A 12,475-nucleotide genomic window follows, 5' to 3' on the forward strand; every position below is an offset into this window, starting at 1 on the left:
CCGTGCGACTATGCAGCCATTTTGAATTGCTACAAGGGACTCAGGCGGATCCACTCCCCTCCCCATAAACAAACAAGCAAAGGAGGAGGTTGTCAGCTGGCGCTTAATCCAGACTGGCACGTTCCCCAACTTACACATTCTTAACAAAATGCACCCAACGGCATACTCCGCGCTTTGCCCATGGCGCTCTGAGAAGCCAACGCTTTTACACATGCCGGGCCATCCCCGGACTGCCCCCTATAGACAAAGCGAGTGTGGAGCGGTGGGAGGAGCTGCTGGCCAACGACAGCCTCGACGATCAACTCGGTTTGATCGACAGGGCGCGCAGAGCGGCAACTGCCTGTGGCGCCCTGGACTGAGGGCAGCCACCTCCGCTTGAATGGGTCCCATGAACCAAGTGGGCCCCTCACCACAAACCCCATTTATTCCGTCAAATAAATGTTTTTCTCCTCCTCCTCCGAGCAGCAACGGAATGTTTGCCTCGGCAATGCCATAATAGTCGTCGAACGGGTCGCAGGTTACGAGAGTTAGTACAAGCCACTTCTTGGCGGTACCATGATGTTTACATCGACCGTTTTCATGACTATGCCCGTCGCCAGCGTTGCTCTCTACGGCATGTGCGGTGTCTACGTGCATTGATGCTATTGCCGTTTAATGCAGGTGCAATTTAATGATGCTATTGGGCTGCGAGTGCGTGTGTTTGGGTCAGTATGACTGTTGGGGAAGTATAGGAAAAATGATATATCTCTACCGATGGTTGCTGGCACGACGGACCCAGCTGGAGATAATGTCGAGTGGTTGAGGCATCCTGTGCTCAAGTGTGCAGTACGTTGAACGCGGAAATGACAACAGTGTCGTCTGCATATATCCCTCTGTAAGGACGCCGTCGGGAAGTTTGTGGTTTAAAAGTCGATGGATTACAAGAGTTACAGAGAAGAAGGCTTGTAGGTGAGCCCTGTGAACTATACCTTCGGACGGTGAAGAGGTTACTTGGAGGGCAGTGCATTCGTATAGGACGATTGCGATCGATGACGAAGGGCTTACGTAGTTCGTGTAGGTGTTTGGGGCAATTATGGGTTCTTAGAAAGTGTAACACGGCATGGTGCCAAACACAGCCAAAGGAGCCTTTAAAATCCAATTAGATTAGTAGATCGAGCGTGAAGTTTTTGTATTTCCAATGATATGGTGTCTGGCGCAGTTTGTATAACCCTATAAGGACGCACTCCTCCCTGTAGTGTAAAGCCGTATTGAATTGGGTGGAGTTATGTTTATGTAGAAAGTAATAGAGGCGAAAATTCAGCATCTTTTCGGTATTTTTTAACAGTGAATTTATTCTTCTTCTTCTTCTTCTTTCTGGGGTTTTACGTGCCAAAACCAGTTCTGATTATGAGGCACGCCGTAGTGGAGGGCTCCGGAATAATTTCGACCACCTGGGGTTCTTTAACGTGAATTTATAACAACCGACCGGTATAAATTCTAAAAGAGTCAGGTGGTCGATTGGGCTTTGCGATAAAAACTATCCGTACTTAAATGACGGCAACAAGAAAGGATATGGCGTAGCCTAAGACAATGATTAAAACAAAGAAAAAAAGAAAGATCTGTTGTGTTCGGAAAATAAATTTCGGGAAGATTGATTTTGTCTAGGCCGTTCCAGCTCAAGTTCTGCCTGAATTAAGCGCTTGTTCTACCTCGCCGATATAGTGAACTAGCAGGACATAATTTGTAGAGTAGTCGTATGGTGTAGCGACTACGTGCCGCAATTGTAGATAAAACGCGTCGATCATCGCCTAATTAATTGTCTCCTGAGGTATCAGTCATAATTTTTCGAATTCAATATGCTATATATTTGTAAAACCAGTTGCTGGAAGTGGAAGAGGAGGTGATTGTGTAGGGATGTGTTGCTTGGCGACAGAAATTTGGGATAGCAGGCCCAATAGATTACCCTTTGTCAAAGCTGTACGGCTGCGTATTTAGCGTAATCGATATTCAGTTTTTTTTTTCTTTTTTGGCGAAAGCGTCATATTGGGTTTTGAAAATTTGGCTTAGAATTGGATAGTGGGCTTTTTTTTTTTTTTGAAGGTGGTGGCGCACCGATAGATTCAAATCTGGAGCCACCATGTTCCCGCCTGTTCTGGGAACCACCGGGCACAAATATTTTTGTTTTAACCGGTCAAAGAGAATTTAGAACTTGGAAATTGCTAATTCTAAAGCATCTACTGAGTTAAGTGGGATTTGTTGCACTTTTATAAACCAATTACAATTTGCAAGTGATTCCAAGCTCTTTCGCGTGCCGAATTTGGTAAAATTTGTAATATTTTAGGCTTGGTTAGAGAAAAAAACAAATAAAAGAATATTGAACGTATTTGTGGTCGGCTAGGTGTCTAAGAATCAATGACTGACCAGTATATTTTGCCATAATTTTGGCACAGCAAAAGACCAGGAGTGGCAGAACCACCGACAGACCCAATGCCGTCACTTGCCGTTCGCAGCGACAAGTCTATGCAGTTTTATATATTGCGCACGCAAAGTTCGGGGATGCAAACCGCCGGGCTTACAAAAGAACGTAAAAATGCATACAGAAGAAACCCAATGGAGTGTGAAAGAGCGCAAAAGTCCCATTGGGTACCTGAACGCCCGTTTGCGTACGCAAAATCTAAAACTAATGCATCGAATAGACTGGAGTTTTCTCGGAAACCTTTGAAATATTGTTTTGACGTAGCAGTTGTTGGTGCCCCTTTATTGTAGGGGTGTGCGAATAATGATTTTTGAGACCGAATCGAATACAAATTGAATGTAGTGCCAGAAGCAAATCGACTCGAATATCGAATGGTTTCGAACAGTGAAGCTGTTTAAGCAAGCCGTAATTTGTGGTGCGTAGCAAGAAACTACCAACAAAGGAAAGAACCTTTCTTGCCGAGGCGGGATTCGAGCCCGCGTACTCCCGGTCCCAAAGCGAGCATCATAACCACGCATTTATGCGAACCATATGTCTGCGTTCGAGCGTCGTCGTCTACGGCCACAACTGGCGCGTTCGTACGCTCGTGTTTAGGGAGCCTGAATGCAACACTGTCTACTCGTGCTCTGCGAGGTGAAGAGGGTTTGCGCTCTATGAGAGCGAGAGAGAGACGCATTCACGGAGCGGGTCTCCTGAAACGCGGTGTCGGTGTTGCATGCTGCGCTATGCAACGTGGAGTGATGACCGTAAGTCCGAGACGCGCGAAAAGAAATTATCATCATCATGAGCTATAAAATCAAAAGTTCCCGCGCACTTCCGGAAAATGCTGGGCTACGATCGTCAGCTTCGCTGTTTCAAGCGTTGTGCGGCCGAGTGCAAGGCTAAGCGTTTTTATTGCGATAGCAATTATATGGACAATCTAAAGCAGATTTCTGCCGTCGGCGTCGCCGTCGCCGTGAGGTTCCGTATGACGTCAATGGAGATGAAATCGTCGCCGCGCGCCGCCGAACGCTGTATGTGCGAGTGAAAGGGCGCGAGGGACGCGCGCTTTCACGGGGATTGAATCCACGGCGGAGAACAAACGCGCGTTCTGCGCCGTGCTCCCTTAAGGGCTGCAGAAGTACGCGTCGCTTTCCTCCTTTACAATAACCATATATGTAGAGCAAACGCGCCTTCTTCCGACGCGCGAAAGGCCGTGGGGGGGGGGGGGGGGGGGGGGCGAGGGGAGAGGCGACGTTTAGCTGCGGCACCAAGTGCCTATTTATATCAGAGGCTCCGGCAACAGTCACCAACGCCGCTCGCATTTTGTGCGAACGCGGGCAAAACGCCGATGGCGTCGACAACAGTTCTGCGTGTTGCCGGTTCTGCTGCATGTCCAAGTTTATACAGCTGATAAAGCTACTATCATTACTCCGTATAGCTCTCTACAAATTTGCTATCGCAATTGATGCTTCGCCTTTCAGGTGAAACTGCAACAACATTTTTTTCCGAATAGTTTTCGAACAATTAACAGCCTTTATGACAATTAGTATAAAACAATGTTCACATCCTAATATTTTTAAGGGTAGCAAGCTTCTGTCACTACATAGTACGTTATGAAGCGTTGCATACTAAAAGCACAAATGGAGCATTAGGAGCAAACAAACAGTTACTTCGCATGCGCAGGACTCTTCAGAGAGTGCGAATGCCTGTAAATCATGGCTACTTAAGCGACGTAGCCTGCTCCGCTACGTTTTATGTCGATACTATGCCGGTGGGGGTGAAAATTTACTGTACAGCAGTGCAGTGGTCTCTTGTCGCAGTGAACAAGGAACGTAAGAATACGCCGGGAGCCCAAGAAAGCAGGCTACATTTAAAAAACATAAAAAGGAGACAGACGGGCCACCGCGGGCGAGCGCTAAACGCGCGCGCAGCCGTCCTCCCTCGCTTCGGTGGAGTGTCTGGCGGATGACGCATGAGCCTGTCGGTAGGCAACTCAAGAAAAATAGGTCGCAATGTTTAAGTTTATTTATACGCAAAACGTTTTAATTTTCGCGGCAAAGAATTAAAAGAATAAAACAATGTCGTGCTTCCTGTTTCCAGTTTTTGCCGAGTGTCCCCTCTTGTTGCACTTTTTTCTCTATGGTCGCGCCTAGGGAGCCTACATGCAAGCGCCGTTTTAAAATGGCGCTTGTATGTAGGCTCCCTAGTCACGCCCTGCTCGGGCCACAAATAGAGAGCTACACAGAGAGCCTACATGCAATGCAGCGTTGCATGTAGGCTCCCTAGCCACAAAAAGGCCAGATATGTCGCAGTTTCACCCCAAAGGCGAAGCATCAATTCCCATAGCAAATTAGTAGAGAGCTATACGGATGTAAGGATAGTAGTTTTATCAGCTGTATAAACTTGGACATGCAGCAGCACCAGCAACGCGCAGAACTGTTGTCGACGCCGTCGGCGTTTTGCCGCGTTCGCACCGAACGCGCGCGGCGTTGGTTAGTGCTGCCGGTGCCTCTGGGCTCGGTGGTTTTCTACGAGATCAGAACGGGGCACTCGTCGAGCTGCGTCGGAAATCTTACCCACCTTCTCGCCTCGCAACGTTCTTATATAAATACGTATTTGGTGCCGCAGCTGAACGTCGCCTCCTCTCCCTCGGCCTGATACGGGCCGCCTATGCCTGCCGGTTTTGCTTCGCCCAGCCATGGCGACTCCACTCTATCCCTTCTTTCGCTCCCACTTACCCCTCCCCGTTGGCGCTGAGCCGTGCTCCCTCAAGGGCTGCAAAAGATAGCGCCAACCTTTCCCTTTCCCTCAAGAACCACTTATCATCATCATCGGCCATTCGCGCGACGGAAAAAGTCGCGTTCGCTCTGCAGCCCTTCAGGGAGCACAGCGATGAACGCGCGTTTGTTCTCCAACGTGCGTTCGCTCCCCATGAAAGCGCGCGTCCCTCGCGCCCTTTCACTCGCACATACAGCGTCCGGAGCGCGGCGACGATTTCATCGCCGTTGACTTCATACGGAACCTCTCGGCGACGACAGAAATCCGCTTTGGAGTGTCCATATAACTGCTATCCCACTAAAGAAATCAACGTCAACCTCGCAGTATGGCATTTTCTGCAGTTTCAGTTTGAGCCAGAGCTAAGGTCAGTGCTATGTACTTGCCATCTTACACATCCTGCCTAGGTTTCCCAAACGTGCTTATTAATTTTTTCTTCGGCAAATCTTTCACAACTTTAATGCGCAAAAGCATGTAATGAAGAACTTCGGATGCTACGTATGCCTTTTATTCTAATGTCTTGAAGGCAAACTTCGCACTGACAGAAAGTGACATTCTGTGCTTCCAATTCCGCACCGCAGTTCGGAAAGAGGTGGCAAAACGAAGAAGGGCGTCGTTTGACGCAAGAGAGCACGGCACCAAGCTAAATGTCGCTACGCGCGTATACACTGTTTGTCCTCGAAAGCGTCTATATCGAAAACGGTGAACAGTTAATAATACGTTTTCCCGTTTATTATTGCTGTGACAGAAGACTAATTAAAATCCTAAACAAGAATGGTTACAAAAACCACTGAATATGTACGGTTGTCGATTAAAATAACAATGACCCAGTAGCGATAATTCCGCCGTACACATGCAGCTGGCGTCGATAACGGTGCTTGACGCATAGCGACACAAATTATCGTCAGCATCATTTGCTGCACGGCATGACAGCGTGAGTATGACATGACAACGGCTGCGCGCCTGTGTCTTTCTTTTATTTTTATTTTCTAGAGGCTGAATAACAACAGTTAAATGCCCATGTCCTACGATCTGTTTTCGGATTGGAATGGGCACCATTGCAACTTGTGCGTTGTTCATGAAGCAAATTTTATCATTTCATATTTTCACTGAATTTTCGGACGCAATTTAATCGTTTCTCGACATGCATGGTCATGATTAGGGAAAAAATTATTTGCACCGTGGTTGAGGCTGTTGATCACCACCCACGGTAGAACGCAATCCAAAGTAATTTTGTTACAGCGGTTCCCAAAGTTCGACTCCGGTTCTGTGGCGTTGTAAAATTGCATCGCATGTATAAGCATAACTTCTCGAACTTCGCACACGGCGATATTTCTTCCAATTTTAAAGAAATAGGACATTGGAGAAACACAAGTGTAAACACACCTGAACAATTCATTCTGCCCCCCACCCTCGCCCCCAACGAAAATAGTAAATGGAAAATCATGCTTGTAAGTAATATGTCAGTACGCGTTTTATTAAAAATATCTGGGTCATTACAGGTGCTCTGGGTTTTGTTGCTTGACAGAACCCCTCTATTCAGACTAGAGCACTGCACGGGCTCGGGCTTACACAAAAGCCCGGGCCCGGCCCGGCCCGTGGGCCAGGCCGGGCCGGGTAGGGCAGTTCTTTAACGGGCTCGGGTCTGGCTCGGGCACGGCATGTGATTTTCGAATCGGGCCCGGGCCGGGCTCGGGTGTTTTGACGCGGGCTCGGGCCTGGCTCGGACTTTCTGGTGGTGTGCATGCAACGTGCAGCGAGTTATCCTCGCGCGTCTCGACTCTGAAAAACCTGTTGCCCCGGCGCAGCTGGAAGCTAGCAGTGCTACTCCTGTGTACTTCCCTTTTCTTCTTCCGTCGTATTTTGCGCTGTTTGAACAGAATGTAAAAGTCCAGAAACACCGAAGTCGCCTCAAACCAAAGGGTGCCATTCTATTCCTTACCCAAATGAATGTAATTAATGCTGTCAGCGCGGTGCAAGCGCGTTCGCGACTTACTGATTCTTCAAACGCGAATTGGTAAAACGATGAGTGGTAAGATAAGATAATTCGTCACGCGGCTGAAATATGGCACTGCGTCCATCAATGATTGCACGAATGTTCTCATCCGGCCACCTAGCAGCAGCGCATTACGCTGCACCATGGAGGAACGAGAAGCTTTCTTTCTGAATTTACTCCATCCATGCGCTGCGCTCACGAGCGGCCGTGGCTGCGCTTCGGCTATAGTGTATACTAGAATACGGTTGAGTGGGACGAGCGGCTGGGGCGGCGCATCCTTTGCAGTGAGGCGCCCGACATGGAAAAATACTGTGGCGGCGCGGCGATAGAAGTAGATTGGGCCGCATCAAGGTCGCGCCATTGTAAACTGCTGGCGATACTGCTCGGCAGGGTCATTCGTATACTTCGCGCGCTGGTATTTGCGTTCAGACCACTCAAATGGTGCTCATAATTGCATTTGACGTGTCGTCATCATCGTCATCAGCCTATGTCCACTGCAGAACGAAGGCCTCTCCCTGCGATCTCCAATTACCCCTGTCTTGCGCTAGCTAATTCCAACTAGCGCCTGCAAACTTCTTAACTTCATCACCCCACCTAGTTTTCTGCCGTCCTCGACTGCGCATTCCTTTCTCTTGGTACCCATTCTGTAACTCTAATGGTCCACCGGTTATCCATCCTACGCATTCCATGGCCTGCCCAGCTCCATTTCTTCCGCCTAATGTCAACTAGAATATCGGCTATCCCCGTTTGTACTCTGATCCACACCACTCTCTTCCTGTCTCTTGACGTTAGGTGTAACATTTTTCGTTCCATTCGCTCGTTGTGCGGTCCTTAACTTCTTCTCGAGCTTCTTTGTTAACCTCCAAGTTTCTGCCTCATATGTTAGCACCGGTAGAACGCAATGATTGCATGACATGTATTTAGGTCTTAAGAATAAATTGCTTCCATTATCTTCTTTATTTAATTTTTTAATGCCACTCGGTGATCTTTCTCGGTCTCGGGCCGGGTTCGGGCCGGTTTCGAGCCGGGCTTGGGCCGGGCTCGGGCCTAAGGTAAAGGAGTGGCGGGCCGGGCCGGCCGGGTAACGTAGATTATTATCGGGCCCGGGCCGGGCCCGGGTCTCGCCATAAAACTTTTGGTCGGGCTCGGGCGGGCAGCCTAACGTGAAAACGGGCCCAGTACGGGCCCGCGGGCTGAAAAAGGTTGCAGTGGCTTAGGTCGGCTATGCCAGGATATACATAGCGTTAGCAAAGGTTCAGCTGATTATTCTTAGCTTTCCTGGTTGTCTCCTACGCTCAACCGCTAATTTCCAGGCAACTACTTCGGGATCCGATGAGTCAAGCTTCTCCGTTCTTCTGCGCTGTTGAGCAGCATTTGCGCTCTCCTTCTCCATGGCTATACCACACTGGCAAACGCCAGTCAGAAGCGCAGCGGCTCCAGCGCAGTGTCAGACGGCGACTGCACAGCGAGCGCGCGCCGGCGCCAGTGCGTCTACCACGGCTACGACGTCACTCCTCTGGAATGCGCAGACCGGCGGCGGTGAGTCGCGCGCGGCGGCGGCGGAGTGCGCGAGAGGTGCCGGCTCCTGTGGCTCCGGTGCGCAAGCCGTGTGACATCACTGATCCTTGCGCATGCGCAGCACGGCTCTTGATGTGCCACGCGAAACGGGCTTGGCTAGGCCAGTGTAGCTAACGCTACAAAAATCGGCCCGTGCAGCGCTCTAATTCAGACAGATAGCACTATATATTCATTAGTTGTGATTTATTTCTTGAGGTTTTCGTGCGGTAATGTTTGTATTGCAGAATGAGACATTCTGAAACATAATTATGCTGCCAGAGCTTCGTGCAAAGAATATACAGAAGCTTAAAAAACAGAAAAAAATTGTAACAGTAATAACTTCATTTCATACTGGAAAGAACAAAAAAATGTGGAACGCTTCACGATTTCGCGTGTCATCCTTGCGCAGGGGCCATGTTAATCTTCTCTGTATCGTTCCAATTTTAGTATATGTTTTTTTTTCTTTCTATCTTGATTCACCGTGCCGTACCATATTTGCCGGAGACTTCAACTGTGTTTTACGTGCCTCCGATTGTTCGAAAAAGCGACTTCCGGATACTAGCCTACCAGAGCTCCGAAAGCTTTTGCGCGACTATGACTTGCAGGATGTAACCGAACTTGCGCCAGGAAATAATGACGGTTTTACACATTGTCAAGGCGACTGTCACTCGAGGCTTGATCGGCTTTACGTGTCTAGCGATCTCTCAGCGTACAACGTGCGTTATAAGGTGAAGCCCGTAGCATTCTCAGATCATGCATTTGTCACAGCCGTATATATTCGAAGAAAAGGAAAGAACAACAAGGAGGCGAAAGGAATGGCAGTTATGGAAGCTGAATGAGAGTTTGCTTGATGACAAAGAGATATGCGACAGCATTAGGAATCTAATCAAGGAAAAAACGAATGGAGGACACGTAGATGCCATATTGTGGGAAGACTTAAGAGAAGAATGTAAGATGTTTCTACTTACCAAAGGTCAGGAAAAAGAAGAGAAAAAGAAGAAGAGCGAAAAGCTGAGCTTGATGCGAACTCTGGAAAATTTAATTGAAGCCGAAAACTGTCACCCGGGTACCTTTACAGAAGATATCAGAGAGTGCAAAGGACAGCTGCTATCAATCCTGGAGAAGGAGTACAAAGGTGCTATGATCCGGTCTAGGACGGAATCGCAGCTAAGAGACGAGGAACCGCTATTTTCAAGACGAAAGAAAGACAGCGGGACAGGAAAAACAGAAGTGATGCTCTACAAAGCGGCGACAGCATTCTCACATCACAAAACGACATCGAGGCGGCTTTTACTGAAGCGTACAAGGACCTCTTCGAATATGGAAGTAACACATGTGACCACGAACTATTGCCAAAATATGCCTCAGCGTTAAATTGCATAAATGACGAGACAAAACAGCAAACGGATGAGTGCATATCAGAGAGTGAAATAGAATGGGCCATTCGTAAATTAAAACCAAGAGAATCGCCGGGAGTTGATGGTCTCGGCACTGATTTTTACAAGAAATTGTCATCGGAATTAGTGCCAATAGTGCGCGAAGTGTACGATGATATTGCGAAACGAGGATTGCTGCCGCCATTTATGCGACGAGGTCTTACTGTCTTACTGCCGAAGAAGCAAAGGCAAGTGCCGACAGTGAGCGATTTCTGCTCCATTAGTCTTTTAAAGACCGATTACAAAATTCTAGCTAAAATTATAGCTTGACGGCTTGACTTTGCCCTCGGAAATGTCATCGGGAACCATCAATGATACGGCGTCAAAGGACGGCGCATCAGTGATAATCTGCATGTCATGCGAATAATGTGCGAAGCCACTTCCCTGGATGGATCCAGGGTAGCGGTTTTGCAAGTTGATCTGAGCAAGGCTTTTGACAGAGTAGCACATGACTTTCTCTTCACCTTGCTTAAGGCCTGCAACATTGGGGACCGCCTTCTTAAATACATAAGTATCTGCTACCGACAAGTATCGACGCGACTAGTGATCAACGGGCAAACAACACCAACAATACAGCTCAACAGGTCCGTTAGGCAAGGATGTGCTATGTCACCAGTTCTTTTCGCTCTGTACTTGGAACCCCTGTGCCGAACAATTCTGAACGACGGTGACATAACAGGCTTCGGTTTTGCAGATACCTCTCTGACCTCACCTATGCCGACGACCTTACGCTTATGTGTGCCTCTAAGGAACAAGTCCGCCAAGGAATGCAGCATGTCATGGACTTCTGTAAAGTGTCTGGTGCTAAAGTGAATTGTGAAAAGTGCGCGGGTGCATGGCTAGGTGTATGGGATTCAAAACCAACTACCTTTCTAGATGTGAAATGGACGTCTGAAATCAATAGCTACCTCGGTGTGTGCTTTGATACTGCCAACCCCTACAGAACGGACAAAATACGATTGGAATTGACACTCTCGCGGCAAAAGTGCAACAGTGGCATGGAAGAACTGTCCCATTTTTGAACAGAGCCCTTGTGTGCAATACCGTGTTCTTTCCAGCTGTGTGGTACTCAGCGCAGGTGATGCCCTGTTTGCCGGCACACGTGAATCCTGTGCATAGATTTTGTGCAACATTTATATGGGAGTCACGTTTTGAGCGCGTGAGGCGCAGTAATTTATTTTTAAGTAAGGTGAAAGGAGGCCGAGGGCTTGTAAATGTAGAGGTAAAACTAAAAGTTCACAGGTACCTTTTTTTCAAAAACCAAACTAATCATATTATACGTCATTCTTTCAAACAACTAGGCGGTGGGTACTTGGGTGAGCGGATTGATGGTGCCGAAGGGGTCCCACGTGTGCACACCCTAAAATTCTACAGGGAGGTGGAGAAGGCAGCTCGATTCTTTCAGCAGCGTTTTTCTCAAGAGTGCCTAAAAAATGTAAAACGGAAGAGCCTGTACTGGAACACTATAGATATGCTATTCCCACCACCACTATATCGGTCCCGATATGGAAACCAGCTGGAGTCTGACGTTTTTAGGCATCTTCCAAAATATCCTGTAAAAACAGCGATTAAGGATTTTTTTTTGTTAAGTTACACGTAGAAGTTTTACCCGTCAAAACATGGTTAAGTAATAAGGGATTTTTGTGCCGTGGACAACGGACTTCGCGCTCTGCCCATATCCAGAATCGTTGCAACACGTCTTTTTGTTTTGTACAAATGCAGCACACTTTTGGCATAACATACGAATTGTGTTTAATGTACACATATACCCGAATTGGGAAGACGTAAAGTTTTTGAGAGTTGAACACCATTAAAATGACAGCTGTGTGGAAACCCTGATATACTAGGTTTGTATGCAATTTGTAGATCACGAACTGACTACATGCTAGCTCTAGAAAACACGAAACCGGCGTGGACCCATTTTTGTGATGCTTTTACATGCCCAAGTTCACTGCTTGACGGCGAAGAAGAGTTTAGCAAGACATGGCAGGTGTGGCAGAAGCGCCTGCAGCAAAAACTGGTCTTTATGTAGATGTGTGATTCCCTCTCTCTGTGTTTATGAAATCTGTGAAAAAAAAAACGCTTGACTGCTGGATACTTGCTATGTTGGATTAAGAATAAAGTGAAAGGCAGAATCCAATTTTAGTATATGTACTCTTGAAGTACATCCACAGCACTTTCGTTCAACTATATATAGCCACGAATTCGGTCGTACCAAAGCAGCGGCGAAATTTCTGTAATATCGTACGATTTGAGGCCCCTAAGGTTAGGAAT

The 12,475-nt window shown here is 47.7% G+C and overlaps 1 pseudogene; it reads right to left on the reverse strand.

Annotated features, from left to right (window-relative positions):
- Positions 1-9,129: 9,129 nt before the first annotated feature.
- Positions 9,130-9,245, reverse strand: LOC119432055 (U6 spliceosomal RNA; annotated as a pseudogene).
- Positions 9,246-12,475: the final 3,230 nt, after the last annotated feature.

This window comes from Dermacentor silvarum, chromosome 10 (genome assembly GCF_013339745.2).
Source record: "Dermacentor silvarum isolate Dsil-2018 chromosome 10, BIME_Dsil_1.4, whole genome shotgun sequence".
NCBI classification, from domain to species: Eukaryota; Metazoa; Arthropoda; class Arachnida; order Ixodida; family Ixodidae; genus Dermacentor; species Dermacentor silvarum.